This window comes from Tachysurus fulvidraco, chromosome 15 (genome assembly GCF_022655615.1).
Source record: "Tachysurus fulvidraco isolate hzauxx_2018 chromosome 15, HZAU_PFXX_2.0, whole genome shotgun sequence".
Taxonomy (NCBI): Eukaryota; Metazoa; Chordata; class Actinopteri; order Siluriformes; family Bagridae; genus Tachysurus; species Tachysurus fulvidraco.
This window is the reverse complement of record NC_062532.1, coordinates 14,216,093-14,235,553: the sequence shown is the minus strand read 5'-3', so window position 1 is coordinate 14,235,553 and position 19,461 is coordinate 14,216,093. Positions and strand designations below refer to the sequence as shown.

Here is a 19,461-nt window from a genome sequence, read left to right as displayed (position 1 = left end):
CAAAAGGACAACTGCACTATCGGTAACTTGCCTTACATAAAGGTAAACACTCCACTAGTGCCAAAGGAAACCGCCCTGGCTGTTCAAAATAAAAACGAAACAGAACAACGGTGCATTTGATCCATATCAAAACAATAGAAGAGTTTTATATTTAGGATCATCTCTAAAGGGAAATGGGGGATGATTGCAGCATGGGAAACTTGTCTCTGAGTGAAAGTTCTCAAGGACACACTCTTCCTCTCATTGAAATGCTTCCGATTTTCTCAGGGTCTTCATGAATAAGCTTTTCACCAAGAATCGCTCCAAGCAACACTACACAACCAAATTAATTTCTGACCTATAATTAGCTTGTTATTTGCCTTGCCTATCTTTTGGTCAATAAAGTGGCTTACAATTAATTTGAAATAACCATAAAATAACTATTAAATTAATTGATGTATAATAAATTGTTCTAACTGCTTCATCCTGATCAGGGTCATGAGGGATCCAAAACCTTTCCTAGAAATACACACTGGACAGGTGAATTAGTTCGTCACAATGCAGGAAAAGTTTATCAAAGTCGGGAGGTTGGAGGAAACAGCTGAATCCCAGGGAATCTTGGTACGAAGAAGTGGAGTTAGAATGAACCCACACAAAGGTGAGGAAAGGTACAATATTCTACAGTGCAACATCTTTCACTAGAATCTACGTTAAAATATATTATATTTTTCTATGGTTATATAATTGTAGAGTATTCACGACTGACTTACTTAAGAACTCAACTGTACCTGTGTATATTATTTATATTTTTATAAAATTCCTTGTGTGTGTGTGTGTGTGTGTGTGTGTGTGTGTGTGTGTGTGTGTGTGTGTGTGTGTGTGTGTGTGTGTGTGCAAAAGTTATACTGATTCCGAACCCTGAACATTTGAACACCAAACCTTATTTGCAATTATTTCCATATACAAAATGTACAAAATAAAAGAGGATAAATAAAATACACTGTAGTGAAATGGATGTTGCTTGTCTACAGCAGTCCAGTAAAATGTGGTCTAAAAACTTATTCTGAGCATGTGCAGCTCATATATGTTTTTTTCTTTGTTCTACAACAGGAGTGTGACTGCTCATCACCTCTGCAATATTCTTCTACCACCCCAAACAGATAGCAGGCTAGTTACTGCTAGTATATGAGCTAGTTTATTTTACTATTAGAATCACAAACCCATGACCTGGTTCATATTAGCTACCTAGCTAGCGCTCGCTATCAGCAGTGTAGCATATAAGTGCTGCCAGAGTTCCTTTTAGATATTAAAAGTAATCTTGTACAATGAAAATAATCTGTTTAACTCTTAATTAGACATAGATACGACCAGATCCGGCCAGATGAAGTCTCTAATCCGGCACACCAAATTAATTTCAAACAGAATCATCTTGTGGACTATAATTGAATTGTAAAATGTGGAAAAAAGAGATCTAGTCTCTGTTATTCCACTAGGGAGAAATATAGAGCAATAAACTAAAGGCCATAAAGTCTGCCATGACAAAATGTGCTAATGAAATGGAATTCTTCATTATCAAGCAAGAAATGTGATGCTGTAACTATGTCTCTTTCCAAAAAAGCCAGGTTATTTATTTTTTTTTACATTTCTTTGTAACTTTTAGATAAATGACGAGAGACGAACACATTTTAAAGGAGTTATTGTCATATTGTTGGTCTACTAAACTGATTTTTAACACAAGCGAGACACAGATTCATATATAACACTGGATGCTTCACAATGACTGCTGGTCTTGTTCATATTATTTAAGACAGTTGGACTCCTCATTCTCCAGACTGTGTTACAGAAACGCGAAGCTGACCCGTGTGACAGCATCTTCACTATCCTTTACACCAAATGTCAAGCTCATTGTTTCATGCTGTGGAACACGCACACATTATCAACGCTCCCATGAGTCAGGCTTCTGAGTGTCATTTTCACACTTTCACACTTTCTGCGTACTTCACCCATAAACGCAATCCGTGAATAAAATCTCCTGACATTTCACAACAAAGATACGTTATATCCCTCCAACACACTTCCTCTACCGTATATCAAACTTTTATGTATCTATCTATTTATTTATTTATTTATTTATTTATTATTTTTTCTCCCACTGTCCCCATTACATTCATTCTCCTAATCTTTCTTCATATCTTTCTTCCTCTCCCTCTCTTCCGCTGTGGTGTTGTAATTGAGAAAGCAGCATGGCCCAAGAGTCCAGTGTGTAATCCACACTCTATAAACACTCTAATTGAAGTGCAAATTCAATATTCCCTTATCACTCTCTCGCTTTCATTTTTCTATCTGACTGGTAATTACACAACGTCTGGCAATCTAGTCATCAAAATGCACATGACAAATAATCAAACTGCATGAGAAATACGGCTGGACTGCTTCCTGGATTTGGTGTAAATAGTGATGATAAAAAAAAAAATAAAAATAACACAACAAGCAAACAAAATACAACTGCATAACACTTAATTCCCAAGAAGATTCATTTTATATTCCTGGCTGTCTCTCTTTTCTTCATTTTGTTCATCTTTCGCTTGGCGTTCGTTTAGTTGTGTCCCTGGTGTGTGTTCCTGTTACAGTCTCTCGTCTTTAATGTGCAGGTAACCAGATTCCTTTCTCAAGTTGGGCTGTGTGGACTGAAGTGGGCAGGCAAATAGAGAAGTATATTAAAAACCTTTCATGCAGACACACTGAAACAATGAGGAAAAATGACTGTGTGTACGTGTGTGTGGGAGGAAGGTATTGCTGCTTTAATTAAAGTTCTATTTTTCTCTCTCCCAGTCCCTGTAGAGCTCAGTCTTCCCGTCCACCACATGCTTATTTGTGTTTAATTTGGATAGAGCTGCCAGGCTGCCAGCATAGATATAAAGCCTGTGCCAGCCACGCCAACGAACTGGCCTCAGTCTTTTCAATCAAGAGAATCTGAGAGCAGCAGGGCCAAGATCCAGAGCCACGCTGATAGACTGCCACATGGAGCTGGTTCCAGGCATCAGCGTTATCAAGACGAGGGGATCGGAGTCAAATACACGGTTACCCGTGAGTTCAATAGCCAGAAGGACGTTCAGTCATCCAGATCAGCTGGATAATCAGCTGTAATAATAATAATAATAATAATAATAATAATAATAATAATAATAATAATAATAATAATAATAATGAAGCATGGTGATGCACAGGGTAGTGATGATGATGAATCTCTGGTCTGTGCAGATTTTCACACTATTCCTGTGTTCATTTGGGTTTTGTCCCGATTTTCAAAAACAAGCATGAAGGTTGGCTTGCTGTGATGAATTACCCCAGGTGTGAATGATTGTGTGAAAGTGTGTGTGTGTGTGTGTGTGTGTGTGTGTGTGTGTGTGTGTGTGTGTGTGTGTGTGTGTGTGTGTGTATTCTAACCTCACATGCAGTGTTCCTGGAATAGGCTTTGGGTCCATTGTGACACTGACATAATCGAATGAAATGGATGAATGAATGAATGAATGAATGAATGAATGAATGAATGAATGAATGAATGAATGATGATGATGGTGCTAAAATTCTTTCCAAACTATGACAACACTTTAGCATTCTTATATAACTGGTAGTTGATCTTGTTTTAATTCCCTGTCAGTTGATTAAAGTAATAAAGTGGCATTGATAGTAATAAGGTATGTGTAACTGTTTTCATTTTGACTCCCTCTCACTTTGAATTGGACTCGATGGTGACTTGGTCTTGTCTAGGTCTGGTCTTGGATTTGATTACTGTAGTAAACAAAATGAAAGTAGCAGCATATTGAGAAGGCATGCAAAACAAATCCCATCAGTGTTTGTATATCAGAAGCTTGTCTGTGTACAAAAACGAGTCATTGACGAGCAGCATGACAAACTGTATGCTGACTGTCATGGTTATATTTTCCTCTACACTGCACCATAAGCATTACCAGTGTTCAATCGACGGAGAATATAAACCTAATAATTAATACTGATTTCCGTTGAGGTCCTCAGAGCAATCATCCACTGAAGTTCAGATTCCTTATTGCCTCGAGGCACTATGTACTGTAGTACAGCTCATATCTCACTGAATGATTTTTTTCTCCTTTTACGTCAATGCCTGTGCTGACACGTTTACTCTTGACTTTGAACGCCAGGATTCTCCCTGTGTTAGTGATACACAAAGTCAACAACAAACATCTTCACCCCGTTGTTATGAGGAAAAAAAAAGGCTTTGTCCTGCACTGAAGCATGAAAATGATGCCTGAGAAAACACCTCTGTGGCTTCAAAGATGCCACGCTGAGTTACAGTCTAGAACCGCATCAGAGGAGCAGAAAGAGACGGTGCGCTGGCACACTGTATGGAACAAAGCCTTTAGGAAAAGGCCACAGAGTTCAACTTCTTCTGCCCCTGCATCGTAACAGGAAGCGAATACTTTAACAAGCTTTGTACAGAATTGAGTGACAGCATTACGCTTAACACACAGCAGTATTCAGTTTGTGCATATCTTCACATGCCCTTCCCTGTTGTTTTTGATCTTATTCCCCCTTTTCTCTCTTTTATGTTTTTTTTCCTGCTGAGCTTTTTTTTTCCATGAATTTCTATCAGCTCTGATTCACATATCTCTGCAGTTGCAGGTCTGGAAGACGTACACAAAACCAACACACACACCTATAACACATGCAATGTCACACACAGGGTGAAAGACAAATTTAAGATTAATTCAACTGCAGAGATTAGTAAGATAAAATTTAAAAAACAATCACATGCCAGCATAATGGAGAAACTCTCATACAATCATTCATTCATTTTCTACCGCTTATCCGAATTCCTCGGGTCACGGGGAGCCTGTGCCTATCTCAGGTGTCATCGGGCATCAAGGCAGGATACACCCTGGACGGAGTGCCAACCAATCGCAGGGCACACACACACTCTCATTCACTCACATGCTCACACAGTACAGACAATTTTCCAGAGATACCAATCAACCTACCATGCATGTCTTTGGACCGGGGGCAGAAACCGGAGTACCCGGAGGAAACCCCCGAGGTACGAGGAGAACATGCAAACTCCACACACAGAAGATGGAAGCGGGAATTGAACCCCCAACCCTGGAGGTGTGAGGCAAACGTGCTAACCACTATACCACCGTGCCCCCCTCTCATACAACCATTTAGTAAAAATTAAAGCCTGCTTTTTTCTCACAACTTCAGCAGAAGTTTTGAATTTGTAACTCAGGTGCAAATGTTCAGTGAACTGTAGAGGCTTGTGGGGTTTTGGCTCTTTTGCGTAGGATATAATTATTTATGTACAATGGAGATCCTCCTCGGCCTTTTAAAGTCATGCTCTAATACAGTTTTTCTTGATTGCTAAGACAAATTTCTGGAAAGCTGCTCTCCTTTTCTCTAAACTCTCAAGCTACATTCACAAAACCTCAGTCACTCCTTGCAAAACCAAACTTTCACCTCAAAACAGTTCAATCTGTGATCAAAACTGAACTATGTTGTCAAATCGTGCCCCGCGTCAATCAAAATTAAAATCACTATGGAACAGTCACCAAACACTACATAGAAAAATAGAAAACACAATGCTCAGGACATGAAGCTGGAGAAATAAATGTTTATTTTCACTGTAGGCTAAATGCATGTTGCAAAACAAAAAAAACCTGTGCATTTAGCACTTGTACAAAAAGACAACACAGCAATCTTATGCGTTTGCCACTTGTGTACAGTAAGCCCATGTAAAAATAAAGTACAAAAATACACAAATAAGTGCATTACTCAGCCACAGCATCATGTTTCCGTACTTGGTCAGGCTAGAGGACTTCATCCACATCACAGGCCACATTTTGTCTGGCCAGGCAATGGGGGGTGGGGGGGGGGGGGTGGGGGGGGGTGGGGGGGGGGGGGCTGGCATGCCGTATCCAGGCTTGGCATGCCTTCACACCTATGTCACCACAGGCAAGTCCCATAGCTTGAAAGAGATGTACCCTGGTGTAAGGTTGACGTTCATATACCTTCCACCATGAGGAGAAGAATTCCTCAATGGGGTTTAGGAAAGCGGAGTACGGTGGAAGGCAAAGATTGATAAAACCTTGGTTCATATTGAACCACTCTCTAACCTGGAGGGCTCTGTGAAAACTCACATTGTCCCAAACAACAACATAGATGGGATGCTCATCCTGCTGCCCTAACAGAGCATCTCGCATGCGATTGAGGAGCTGGTGAGTGTTGTAGGGCCCCAGGTTGGCATGATGGTGGACAACCCCATGATTGCTGATGGCAGCACATAATGTGACATTGCCACCACGCTGCCCAGGAACACCAACAATGGCCCGATGGCCAATCACATTATGGCCTCACCTTCTCCTTTTGGTGAGATTAAACCCAGCTTCATCCATGTACACATATTCATGGGGTCTTTCCATTGCATCCAGTTGAAGAACCCTCTGTAGAAATAGATATAGTTTTGTGAGTGATACGGAAAAAGTGATTTAGGCCACTACAGTAAATCACTAATCAACATTGAATGTGTCTGGATATATGCCAACATGTACATACTGGAATCTTTGCTCTTTGACTCTGTCTGAGTGGCACTCTGTATAGCTGTTTCATGCGCAGTCTGTTGCACTTGAGGACACGATCATCAACAGTAGAGAGGCTGACACTGTTGATACCCTCAAAATTTACATGGTCCTCTATGATCTTCTGCTGAGTTTCACTCAGTTTAATGGAATTGTTCTCACGGACCATATCAACAATTAGGGTCTCTTGGTGTGGGGAGAACATACCTGTCCTCCCACCCCCATGTGGCAGTCTTTTAATTTTACAAAAAGAGAACATGGAGTTACAAAAAATATACATGGAATACTAGGCCTACATACAGTTAGACCAACATTCCATTACAATACTACAGTACATCGGTACAGCAGTGGTTAAGGTGTTGGGCTACTGATCAGAAGGTCATGGGTTCGAACCCCAGGTCCACCAAGCTGCCACTGCTGGGCCCCTGAGCAAGGCCCTTAACCCTCAGTTGCTCAGTTGTAAGTCACTCTGGATAAGGGTGTCTGCTAAATTCTGTAAATATATAGAGTATGTCATACAGTAATTGCTGTCAACATTTACATACTGTACTATAATGTCAAAAAAGGGTAATTACCCGTTCTCTAAATATTTGGATTATGGTGGACACAGTGAATCTACTGATGTTTGGTTGTACCCTTTGTCCAGCCTCCCTCATGGTCATACCATGGACAAGATCATGGTCAATCACAGTAGCTCTGATTTCATCATTGTGCTGCACGATTAATCATATCGCAATCGCGATATCAATGCTGTGATTTTATGACATAAATTACTAATAAATACATGCATGTGTGGACATGACAACCCATTCTCTCTGAAAGCTGTTTGCCTATTTCATACATTACACCGCTATCCGCTAATTAAAAAAAAGACCAGTGAGTTTCAGTTTAGGTAGTGGCACGTGATCAATGAAATTGAATGAAAATGTGTTGGCAAGTTGTGTCTAAACAGGTGAAAAGTGCTTATGGTTTTGCTAAAAGAGTGATTGATTCAATCAGTGGGTTCAGGCAACTGAGCCTTTGGTTCAGACAATAGGGTTTAGTGTTTTAGCAATTGAGAAACACTGTAAAATAAAAATAGCCATCATTATTACAGTGATGATAGTTGGGATGTAATTATATACAGGGTCACGTCTGATATATATAGTCTAGATATAGTCTAGACACCGTTGGTCGTGTCTGAGCTGGTGTGCGACATATCCGAGTTGGAGTGTGATGTGTATGAGCCGGTGTGTGACATATCCGAGCTGGTGTGTGACGTGTCTGAGCTGGTGTGTGACGTGTCTGAGCTGGTGTGTGACGTGTCTGAGCTGGTGTGTGACGTGTCTGAGTTGATGTGTGACGTTTATGAGCTGGTGTGTGACATGTATGAGCTGGTGTGTGACGTGTCTGAGCTGGTGTGTGACGTGTCTGAGCTGGTGTGTGACATGTCTGAGTTGATGTGTGACGTTTATGAGCTGGTGTGTGACGTGTATGAGCTGGTGTGTGACGTGTCTGAGCTGGTGTGTGACGTGTATGAGCTGGTGTGTGACGTGTCTGAGCTGGTGTGTGACGTGTCTGAGCTGGTGTGTGACGTGTATGAGCTGATGTGTGACGTGTCTGAGCTGGTGTGTGACGTGTCTGAGCTGGTGTGTGACTTTTATGAGCTGGTGTGTGACGTATCCGAAGTAACCGAGCTGGCATTTCACATAGATCTAATCTGAGTGTGTGAAAGTCAACAATACCATAAGTACAAAGACAGGTGTAGACATCACATTAAAGGTATTAAAGTTAATGACTTGTGGAGGTGTGAAGTTACAGTAAAACCTATAAATGAAAGCTTCCTGAGAAGAGAGTGAAGCAGCTGTATACAGTATTGACTTCAGTACAGTTCAGAGTTAAGATTCAGAGTTCCGTGTACTGCCTGAGGAAAAAGACACTTTTCCTGATGTAAGCAGCTTGTTTTCTCTTAGTGAAGGAGTCTGTGTAGCCTGAGCAGACAGTGATAGTGTCAAAATGCTAAAGCTTGTGTAAGTCATGTCAGCTTGAAGTTAAATACATATGTAAGGCACTTGGGGGAAAAACATAATGACAGCTGAGATACAAAGACCATCCCTGTGTCCCAGTTCACAATCACAGCTAATATTGCCCACAACTCCTTGTGTGTGGGAGGAGTTTGTGATGGTTTGCTTCACTGAATTTTAGACACATTATAGAAAAATGGAAATGAAATGTGGAAAAATAAATCAAGGGAATAGAAAATTCAATTATAATATAAATTAAATAAGGAATAATGAATGAAGAAAAGCTGTACTGTAATAAGGAGTTTGTGTACAGGGTGTGTAATTATGCCACAACCTTCTCTTCTGTTACTGTATGATGTCCCAGGATTTGTTTTTTTTATGTACTTTTTAAGCAAGCAGACTGGGACGTGGCACACGCTTACGCCTTGTCTTATCGTGCATCTTGTAGTTTGAGTGTATTCTGCTATGATTTAAAACACATGCATTTAATCTTACACTTACAAATTTGCTGTGTTGTTCCTCATTTTCAGTTGGATTATGCCAGAAATTGTTGCTGCTTCAAAAAATTCTTCCCTCAGCAGTCATCATGAGCTTTTGATTGTCAAATATAAAATGTGGCTTGAAAATAGGGCTTTTTAATAAAAATCCAAGGTGGTCTTTATTATCAGTTAGTTCAGGTTCACTGGTTGAATTGTTCCGAGTGCTAATATTTAGTATAACAGAACACATACGTCACTGTTTGTAATACATAAAAAATCCAAGTCTAGCAATAATTTGTTATATTGAAACCATGCCAATCAGCCTACATCACATGTCTTTGGACTGGGAGAGAAAACCCCTGAAGCACAGGGAGAACATGTAAAGTCTACAACCCCGAGCGGTGAGGCCATCATGCACCTGGGTGGTCACGTTTGATGCTTTATTATTTACTTATTTATTGAGTCTTCTTCCCCATTTCCCTGTTGTGGGATCTCAATATCCTGTAGAGTATATCCTGAGTTCCTGGTGTCTTGTACTGTAGGTGAAAATTTGCAAGTTGACAAAGACATTTCCCACCTCGGCACTCTGGACATGTAAAGCGGGAAAACCTCACGGACGACGGACGCCTCCATATGAACGTGTCTTTTCTTTCACTCTTACAGACCTACAGTTCTGAGTAGCCACTGATACTGTTTTATAAATGAAAAGTCAACTTCTCAATGAAAACTTCTAATGTTTCATGAAACGTTTTGGACTAAAACTGATGTGCACCCAAAACAGAAGAGCTACCAACAACTTAATGAAATATATTGATGATTAAAGCGGATTACTCTCTCAAAACAGCATTACGATTAGTATGGTGAAAGTTTGGATATTAACATATTACAGATTTAGAAGTATTTAGAAGAATTTACAAACTGTGTAAGTTTAGATGAAATGTCAAGTTGAACTTGTTTGACACAAACAATGACATTTTGACTGCGTTTAGAGATGTTTCCCAGATAATCAGCTTCAGTTTTTCATGAGTGACTGTAACTTAGCCAACAGATTTACAGCCTGTTCACTGACAACACCTGCTCAGAACAAGTAGTCTAGGCCATTGGTTCTCAAACTGGGGGCCCTGAGATGGTGCCAGGGGGCACGGGTTCACTGACAACACCTGCACAGAACAAGTAGTCTAGTGCCAGTGGTTTTAGTGCTTCCACATTCTAATGCTGATGACCTCAATAACCTCAACATGAAACAGCTTGTCTCTGGACAGGACAATGTCCTCAATCATGACCCTAAAAATGGCTGGGCTTGAGCCGAACTGTTTTAAATGGGAGCAACATTACAAATGATAAAGGAGTCCAAAAAGGCAACAAACACTTACAATAAACAACACCAGTCATAATCTCTCTCTCTCATACACCTTTAAACCTTAGAGTTGAGTGCTCGTACCCTTCAGCGTGTGCGTGCGTGCGCGCCCCCGCCTCGGTGTCGTCACGCGCTTTAACCCGGACGTGAAGAAGCTCAACAGAAAAAAAAATCCGATACGGTCGAAGAAAAGATTTAAAAAAGGTAAGTTTGAAAAGGAAAATTGACCATTAAAGGCTTCGTGTTTGACCTTTTGTGATACAGTATGTTTGTAGTCCAGAGTATGGATAGAGGACAGACGGCTTTTGTGCTGGAGAACTCTGTAACTGTATGTTAGCAACTTCTGCTAACTGTATTGTGTTTCTTTTACTATGAGCCACTAGCTGTTTATCTCATTAGACATGCACGTCGCTTTAGGGAACGTTTAAACCGTTTTCTCTTGTTAACTTTGCTATAATTTGCGAACCAATCCGTAACCAGTTGCTTCGTATTTAAAAACTCCGCATCTGATTAGCCGGCTAGCTCGCTGAGCTAAGTGTAGTCACTTGCTAGCATTATTTGTTTGTGTTTTGACTGTAGCCATAACAGGCGCCTCGCGAAAAGAAAAACAATAAATGACCCCGGGCTCGTGGTCGGTAAACGTATGACAAGTTAAACGTTGTTGGATTAATTAGCGAGGAAGTTATCTTTTAATTGTTAGGAGGCCTGGACGTCAGTTATGTAGCCTTTGCCAAATAAAGAACCGTGTTACTGTGTAAATGGAATTGCAGCTCCGCGCATGCGCAAAGACGCACAGTTCATATCCTGCAAAAAAGCGAGATCTTTTTTTTCTTTGGTATGCGCAGTGCAGGGCTGCAGGGGAGCTCGCTGCCAGAAAGTGAGCCACATTGCGATTGGACCTAACGACTGGTTTAAATCAGTGCTGCATTGCAGGAATCTCATAGATATGACATGGATCAGCCACCAAGTGGGGAAATGAATACAATAGATAAGCAAAGACAACAGTAATGAGGGAGGTTGGGTGTTTTTGTGTTGCATGTATGTTCAATATTTGACTTGACAACAATATTGGTATTCAGCATCTAAGTGTACTACAACACACACCTGTCACACCTGTCCTACCTGTCCTACCCTCCCCTAATACAGTATTTGATCCTAAGCAACCTGATTGTGAGTGTTTGCGTGAATGTTAACACTTTCATCAGGGCTGTTATCTCTTTAATTTGCTGCTGGTGAAGAGGGAACCTTTTACAGTACCTAGGTTAATATTAACACTTATGCAAGCAAAGTCAGTCCCTGTATCAACCTCTTCCGAGTGGCACAGTATTCAGCAGTGCAATGTTAGAAGTTGTTTTTACACAGACTAGGCCAGTGATTCACAAAGTGGTATCTTTGACCCCAAGCTAGGTCTTCCATGTTGATTTTTGTGTTACACTTGTACCTTGGAGTCCAAGCACCGACTCAGCAGATCTGATGTGTTCTTAAATTTTTAAATCGTGTTCTTGGTGTGAATCCATAACACAGTCGCTTGGTGCAATTTATTTTCTACTTTAAAGGGTCCCTGGCTGCAAAAATTCTGCGGCACGTTTCGGCTAATATATTCACTAGTCGCCACGGTGAGGATGACGACTAGTCAGATGGCAGAAAAAAAAATAACGATGCTGGAAGTAAAAAGAAGACGAATAAACTTTTTTTTGTAACCAATTCTACAACCAGCTATGAAAGTGAAAATTTCCTTTGCTGTAACACTTTAATACCACACATTGTATGGAGTGGTGTGTTGTGGTGTGCTTTTTTTTTTTTTAATCCCACACTCGTCTGTTTCCGATAGAATTCCTCCTGCAGTTATTTTCTGCAGACATTGAAACTTGAAAAAAAAATCTATAAAACCCTGTGTGAAAGGGTGGTTTTACAACTGCAGCTCGTACATCACTACCCAAGCCCCCAGATTAACAGAGCAAGCCACCTTAAAGTGTTTCTGGAAGCTAAGCTGGAGTTTAAGATGGTGGAAAAAAACCTCCTTGACCAATCTTCTCGCAAAAGGGTTGGTATGGGCACAAGGTTTAATTCCAAACAAAGCAGAGGCCACAGTTCCTAGTATTTTTAAAACCAAGGTCAACTGATCAGCCTGGTGGATTCAGGTGTGCCTCCTCCTTGATTTGAATGAAAACCTGCACCCTGACCTTGACACTGCTGTAGACATCAGTTGATTTCAAAATGTTTCCATGCTGCACTGTGAGATTTGAAATGAACTGTAACATGAACTGATCTGTACTCATTTCTGTACTCTGATTGACTGTAGCTTAAAAAAACACAACAAAACTGGAAGTGAATTGTTTGAAGCATTGTTTTCTGCACATTTCTGCAGTCCTGAAACTCATTTTGCTTTAACTATGGAAAAGACGACTAGTCCGCAACTTCTTTTAAACTACAGCTTGACTAGTGACACGTAATAGTTGTACAAGCCCTGGTTTCTGATATCAGGTGAAGGTTTTTTGGTGTTTATACAATCAGTACAAATGATAGATATGCAGCGATATGGCAAACATTTCAAATCATGAAACTTGAAGACTATAGTATACACATTATATCTTGATATTTTGGGTTTTTACTGAGTATTAGGAAAATAGTTATGCTTCATTTCTGTAATCTGTACAAATCTATAAAACCATGCATTTACAGTATATAAAAAAAGGTTCTTATTGTCCAGCTTGCTGCTCAGTTCTGTGAGTAGTAATGGAGATGGTCACTGTTTTATAAGTAGTAACGACTCCTCTGACACATTTCATGCCACAGCTATTTATGTTGGTATCATACCACATTTTTTTGGTCTTTTAATATGTTTGCTGACACAATACAGATGTCGCACCAGAACATAAGACACATCTAATGAGTCAGTGTTGTAAATGTACTGACCTTCCCTGTGATGTCTCAGAGAAGTGTACCGAGATGAAATCAATCACAGTTTCAGTGTTACGCCGTCCTCTCTCTCTCTCAGCCCTGGTGAATATTTTGAGGCAGCGTCGTATATCCTGATGCGCTCCAGTCATGTTTCAGAATTACAGAATAGGCAGTAATAAAAATAAGGCAGTGAAATTTTATTTACTGCTTGGACTCAGAGCTCGGGTAAGTATATGGCCTAATAAAACAAGCCTGCACCAATCTTTGCTGATATTAAACGTTGAGATATTGTGGCCCTGTCCAAATATTTTAAGGGCTAAATATCCGAAGCTGAAAAGCAGCCACCATCGTTTCGTTACAGTAGCAACGATTCCTGGTTCTGACGTCACATCGCATCACCGAATGATCTTCCCTCCGCATGTCTGAAGAAGTTAACGAGCTCCATTTCATCCCGTCTTTTTAATCTTTTGGCTTTATGAACATGGCAGGTGAAATTAAAGCGTGCTTCAGGGACTTTACTCTGATAAATAACTTCAGATGAGCACAGAAGCACACAGCGTTCTACCGCAACATCGCCTGGCTCTCGGTTAATTCAGTCTAACCAGTTCTTCATTCAGTCCCATCACTTTTACTTCAACTCTGTGTCATTCTGTATTATGTCTAATAACGCTTAAGTGAATTAGTCTTAACAAACCTACTGCAGCACAGCTGGGAAGGTAAGCGCCAGGTAGCAGTGTTAGTGTTAGTCACTGTTAGATGTGTGTGTGCTTCGTTGATGCCTTTTGGAATTCTTATTTACAACATGAACATTAGTATTTTTGCTAAGTACAGGTTAACATTTAACCCAGTTTATCTATATAAAGTGATCAGCATTTTGCATGCGGCTGTACTACACGCTGCCGCTGTGTAAAACAGCAGCTGTTAATAACAGATCAGTGGACAGAATTAAGTGTGTAACAGGACATGACAAGTAAAGCCCTTTAAATGAAGCAGCTTGCATGAATTCATATTGTTCATGACTTTTAACAGCTTCTTCGTCAGGCTGTAAAACAAATGAAAATGTAATCTGGATCTTTGTGAAAGAGGGATGAATTCAGATCTTCAATCAAGCAGATCTGTGTATTGGGTCAGGGACACTGTGGGACACATCAAATAAAGTTAAAGAAGCAGGCAGCTTTTACTCTCAAACGTGTGTTCGTTTGTCCCCGTCCGTCCATCCTGCTTGTGCACTCTTTTCTGCATATATTCTGTCTATCCTTCTTTCCTGTCTTCTTTATTATTTCGTACCTTTCCTAACTTCCCCTCTACTGCTGTAATTACTGGGTATAATGAGTCGAGACATTGGGTGTGGGAGTGCTGCACACCTCTGTGTTTAATTTCATTACAGGATGTTTAGTGGCCCTCAATCTTAGCACTTGCATTAGCTGTGCATTTGCATTCTTTTCCGGTTTGTCTAGTGCTAATTTCAAGTCGTGCGTATTCTATTTTCCACCGTTCTTTCTCAGAGTCGAGACCTTGTGGTCCTGATGAACACAGTCTCAGCTCAGCAGCCTGGTAAATCCCAGACTTAGTACAAACCTGGTTTCATTTCAAACACAAGCCGAGAAATCACATTATTTACACTTTACAAATCAGCAAAGCAGAACTATTTCTTGTGATATCCAGGAGCAAAAAAAAACGACGCTCGTGCGTCATACAGGAGCTTTTTCTGTCCTTTAATTATTAAACAACTTGATAATTTGATTGAACATCAATATTATTTCGAAGGTATCGCAGATTTGCCTTTATGGAAAGGTAGGATTGAAGAGGAAATGATACATTTTCATCTTTTGAGATGAATATTAAACCTCCAGGCCATGTAGCAAGAGACAGCGCTACTTTATCATTCCATAAAACCTCCATTTCAGGGGAAAGGCTACATGCCTTCAACTCTTATTTATGAAGCACATGCATGCAGGAGTATTATATTACTTCAAATCTACTTTGTTCACCTTTTCTTAAGTTAGCGTGTCGTGCAGGTCAGCAGACAGCAGCGTGTTGGTGACGGTGTGTTTGTACGCTACATTTGCATACGCAGCGGTGTAATTTGCTTCCTACAAGGACATTGATCTGCTGTAGTTCATTCAGGGAAACTGTTAGGATTAAGCGTAATCCTAATAATTTTAGAAGTCTTGTGTATTCGATGAATACAGTGATCTGACAAAAGCAGCGTGTTGCTGCTTAGTCCAGAACATGTCATTGTGATCAACAGTGCCATGTCACATTGTTAGGAGTGACAGCCAAGACAACAACAGTGGCGTAATCATCTAAAGGACTTTCAGTATCGTCTCGTCTCCTGCGTGGAGAAACAGAGAAGCTGTGCTGTGATGTTAGGGGCAGTCCAGCATGAGCGGTTTTCAGGTATTTATGGATAATCAGTTCTTCTTCCTGACCGCAGAGGAACCCTGTGTAGTTTTTTTTTCTGTTTTTTTTTTTCTACTGTTGTAGCTCATTCACCTCAACTTGGACATGTGATATCTGAGATGCTGGGTGCTGTGTATGAAAATCCCAAGAGATCAGCAGATGTGAAAATACTCACAGATCTTGATTGACACCCTTCTTTGTTTTGATGTCATTCGTTTCTTCAGGTAGTTAGTTATAGCGATGAAGTGAATTGAGTGACTGAGTCGAGATGTACTTTCATGCCTACTTTACAAACATGTCCTTTAACATAAGTAAGTCTTTAGTAGGAACTGTCTTGGATAAGGAAAGTCTGTTCAGAAACACCAACCATTTTACCCTTAGCAATAAAACAGCCTGTTGGAATCGTTCCCAGCCCAACAGCTTACAGGTTTCATGAAACTCCTAAATACAGTACAAAAAAAGCTTTTAGTTCCTCTGTTTGATAGACATGTGGCCAAACTACTTGCAGTGACTGCTTTTGAACTGCATTCATTTCCCCAAAAGGATTTAATCATGAACATATATAAAGTTTGCCTTCAGACATAGTTCAGCAGAACAGCACCATCATTTCTGAAGATTTTTGATGTTTAAATGAACCACTAAAGTAATGAAGTCAATCCGTTTAAGGTTTGTATCGGAAATCAACCAAAAGATTCTCCAGTTAAATATCATAGATATACTGTGTCTGTGTGTCTGTGTGTGTGTGTGTCTGTCTGTGTGTGTGTGTGTCTGTCTGTGTGTGTGTGTGTCTGTCTGTGTGTGTGTGTGTCTGTCTGTGTCTGTGTGTCTGTGTGTGTGTGTGTCTGTGTCTGTGTGTCTGTCTGTGTGTGTCTGTGTGTCTGTCTGTGTGTGTCTGTCTGTGTGTGTGTGTGTCTGTCTGTGTGTGTGTGTGTCTGTCTGTGTGTGTGTGTGTCTGTCTGTGTGTGTGTGTGTGTCTGTCTGTGTGTGTGTGTCTGTCTGTGTGTGTGTGTGTCTCTGTCTGTGTGTGTGTGTCTCTGTCTGTGTGTGTGTGTCTCTGTCTGTGTGTGTCTCTGTCTGTGTGTGTGTGTGTCTCTGTCTGTGTGTGTGTGTGTCTCTGTCTGTGTGTGTGTGTGTCTCTGTCTGTGTGTGTGTGTGTCTCTGTCTGTGTGTGTGTGTGTCTCTGTCTGTGTGTGTGTGTGTCTCTGTCTGTGTGTGTGTGTGTCTCTGTCTGTGTGTGTGTGTGTCTCTGTCTGTGTGTGTGTGTGTCTCTGTCTGTGTGTGTGTGTGTGTGTCTCTGTCTGTGTGTGTGTGTGTGTGTCTGTGTGTGTGTGTGTGTGTGTGTCTCTGTGTGTGTGTGTGTGTGTGTCTCTGTGTGTGTGTGTGTGTGTGTCTCTGTGTGTGTGTGTGTCTCTGTGTGTGTGTGTGTGTGTGTGTGTGTGTCTCTGTGTGTGTGTGTGTGTGTGTGTCTCTGTGTGTGTGTGTGTGTGTGTCTCTGTGTGTGTGTGTGTCTCTGTGTGTGTGTGTGTCTCTGTCTGTGTGTGTGTGTCTCTCTGTGTGTGTGTGTCTGTGTGTGTGTGTGTGTGTGTCTCTGTCTGTGTGTGTGTGTCTCTTGTCTGTGTGTGTCTCTGTCTGTGTGTGTCTCTGTCTGTGTGTGTGTGTGTGTGTGTCTCTGTCTGTGTGTGTGTGTGTGTCTCTGTCTGTGTGTGTGTGTGTGTCTCTGTCTGTGTGTGTGTGTGTGTCTGTCTGTGTGTGTGTGTCTGTGTGTTTGTGTGTCTCTGTCTGTGTGTGTGTGTGTCTCTGTCTGTGTGTGTGTTTGTGTGTCTCTGTCTGTGTGTGTGTTTGTGTGTCTCTGTCTGTGTGTGTGTTTGTGTGTCTCTGTCTGTGTGTGTGTTTGTGTGTCTCTGTCTGTGTGTGTGTCTCTGTCTGTGTGTGTGTCTCTGTCTGTGTGTGTGTCTCTGTCTGTGTGTGTGTCTCTGTCTGTGTGTGTGTGTGTGTCTCTGTCTGTGTGTGTGTGTGTGTCTCTGTCTGTGTGTGTGTGTGTGTCTCTGTCTGTGTGTGTGTGTGTGTCTCTGTCTGTGTGTGTGTGCGTGTCTCTGTCTGTGTGTGTGTGTGTGTGCGTGTCTCTGTCTGTGTGTGTGTGTGTGTGTGTGTGTGTCTCTGTCTGTGTGTGTGTGTGTGTGTCTCTGTCTGTGTGTGTGTGTGTGTGTGTCTCTGTCTGTGTGTGTGTTTGTGTGTCTCTGTCTGTGTGTGTGTTTGTGTGTCTCTGTCTGTGTGTGTGTTTGTGTGTCTCTGTCTGTGTGTGTGTCTCTGTCTGTCTGTGTGTGTGTGTGTGTGCTTGTGTGCTTGTGTGAGTGTGTGCTTGTATGCGTGTGTAAGAGAGAGGAATAGGAGCGTTTAAACTCCATGGCCGAGAATAGACTCATTTCTCACAGGCGATTGCTGGTGAGGAAATACAGCCCAAATTGAATTAGTTTACATGAGGAGATGAAAATTGAAATATGGATTGGGCTTGCAAATGCCTGTCTGCGTGCTCATATATGGGATGAAATATATTATTACGCTCTCATATTGTGTGTGTGCCTGTGCATTTGTTGTTGTTGGGTTTTTTTTAAGCAGCATGTTTAAAGAGCCCTTGGTGCTGGTTTTGTTAGTTGTGTAGGTTTAATAAATGGTCTTGATCTTTTCAAGAATATTAGAATATTTTTGCCTCTTGTACAATCTAGTGCTCGTCTCTGTTAATGCTTAAGAGGTACATAACAGCTCACAGAGGCTTGGCTCTGGTGTCAAAAGCTCAGACTGTTGGGTTCTACCTATCTGATGCAGGAGTTTTATCACAGACATGATTTATTTACAGACACTGACATGAGAAACTGATCGGGTGAATGCCCGGGCGCTGATCTGATTTTTTTTTTTTCCTTTTCTCTAGCGAGCTATTGTGCATCAGATTGTTTGTAATGGAGTACATGTTGAAAATCCCCAGGAGGCCCATGTCCTGTGTTCATCATCCTGCATGAGAGAAATACCTGACTGTGATAAAGGATAATGCTGTTGTTTAAAACCTAACTTGAGTGTTTGCGTGACACTCCTTCTAAGACATGTGCATGTAGGCTCAGGGCATCTGGGGTAGATCCGCATGACCTGCTTTAGCTTTTGGATGTGAGCGCATCAGTGCTACTGCACACTGCACCTCTGCCATAAACCTCCTCTTTCCATCATAACGCTTTGATGCAGAAATAACAGGCTTTACACAGCATCATGCAACAAACTGCCCATAAAAGATTTTTGCTGCAGTTTTCATTTCAAACACAAGTTTCTTCATCGCCTTCATCTTCCCTTTATTTACATAAGTTCCTTGAAGTCCGCCGGCGATTCGCTCGTAATTGACGTCCTCCTGTCTCGTAGCTCGCTGCTCATTTAACGCACGATTCTGTCTTCAGCACAAATGTTCACTTTCTGCATCTCTTCTGTGTTTCCAGACATTTCTCCGGTTCTTGTATAGTTTGTCTACTCTGAAAGTGTCAGCATGTCCCAGTCATTAAGATTTCCTCTTTATTTCCGGTGATGTCCTGGCATCTGTTCTTTCCTAAAAATACCCAGTCAAATCTCATCAAGAGTTTGTGGTTAACGCTTTCCTGACCAAGTACTGTTGACTTCATCCATTTATGTGCAAAAACTGATTCTGTTTCTGTCACTAGCTTTCTCTCTCTCTCTCTCTCTCTCTCTCTCTCTCTCTC

General features: G+C 41.2%; 1 protein-coding gene and 1 long non-coding RNA gene across 2 annotated transcripts in view; both read left to right on the top strand.

Annotated features, from left to right (window-relative positions):
• LOC125138867 overlaps nucleotides 1-3,650 on the top strand; it is a 3,691-nt gene extending 41 nt beyond the window's left edge. Inside the window, exons 1-3 of the long non-coding RNA XR_007137970.1 lie at nucleotides 1-637; nucleotides 2,631-2,691; nucleotides 2,812-3,650. The exon at nucleotides 1-637 is cut by the window's left edge and continues 41 nt beyond it. This is a non-coding gene — a long non-coding RNA (uncharacterized LOC125138867). The remainder of the gene's footprint in view (nucleotides 638-2,630; nucleotides 2,692-2,811) is intronic.
• Nucleotides 3,651-10,474: 6,824 nt separating this feature from the next.
• The window catches only part of LOC113639508 (speckle type BTB/POZ protein), a 79,576-nt gene continuing 70,589 nt past the window's right edge, over nucleotides 10,475-19,461 (top strand). The window contains exon 1 of the mRNA XM_027141384.2: nucleotides 10,475-10,627. The gene's annotated coding sequence lies outside the window, so the exon portion shown is untranslated. The remainder of the gene's footprint in view (nucleotides 10,628-19,461) is intronic.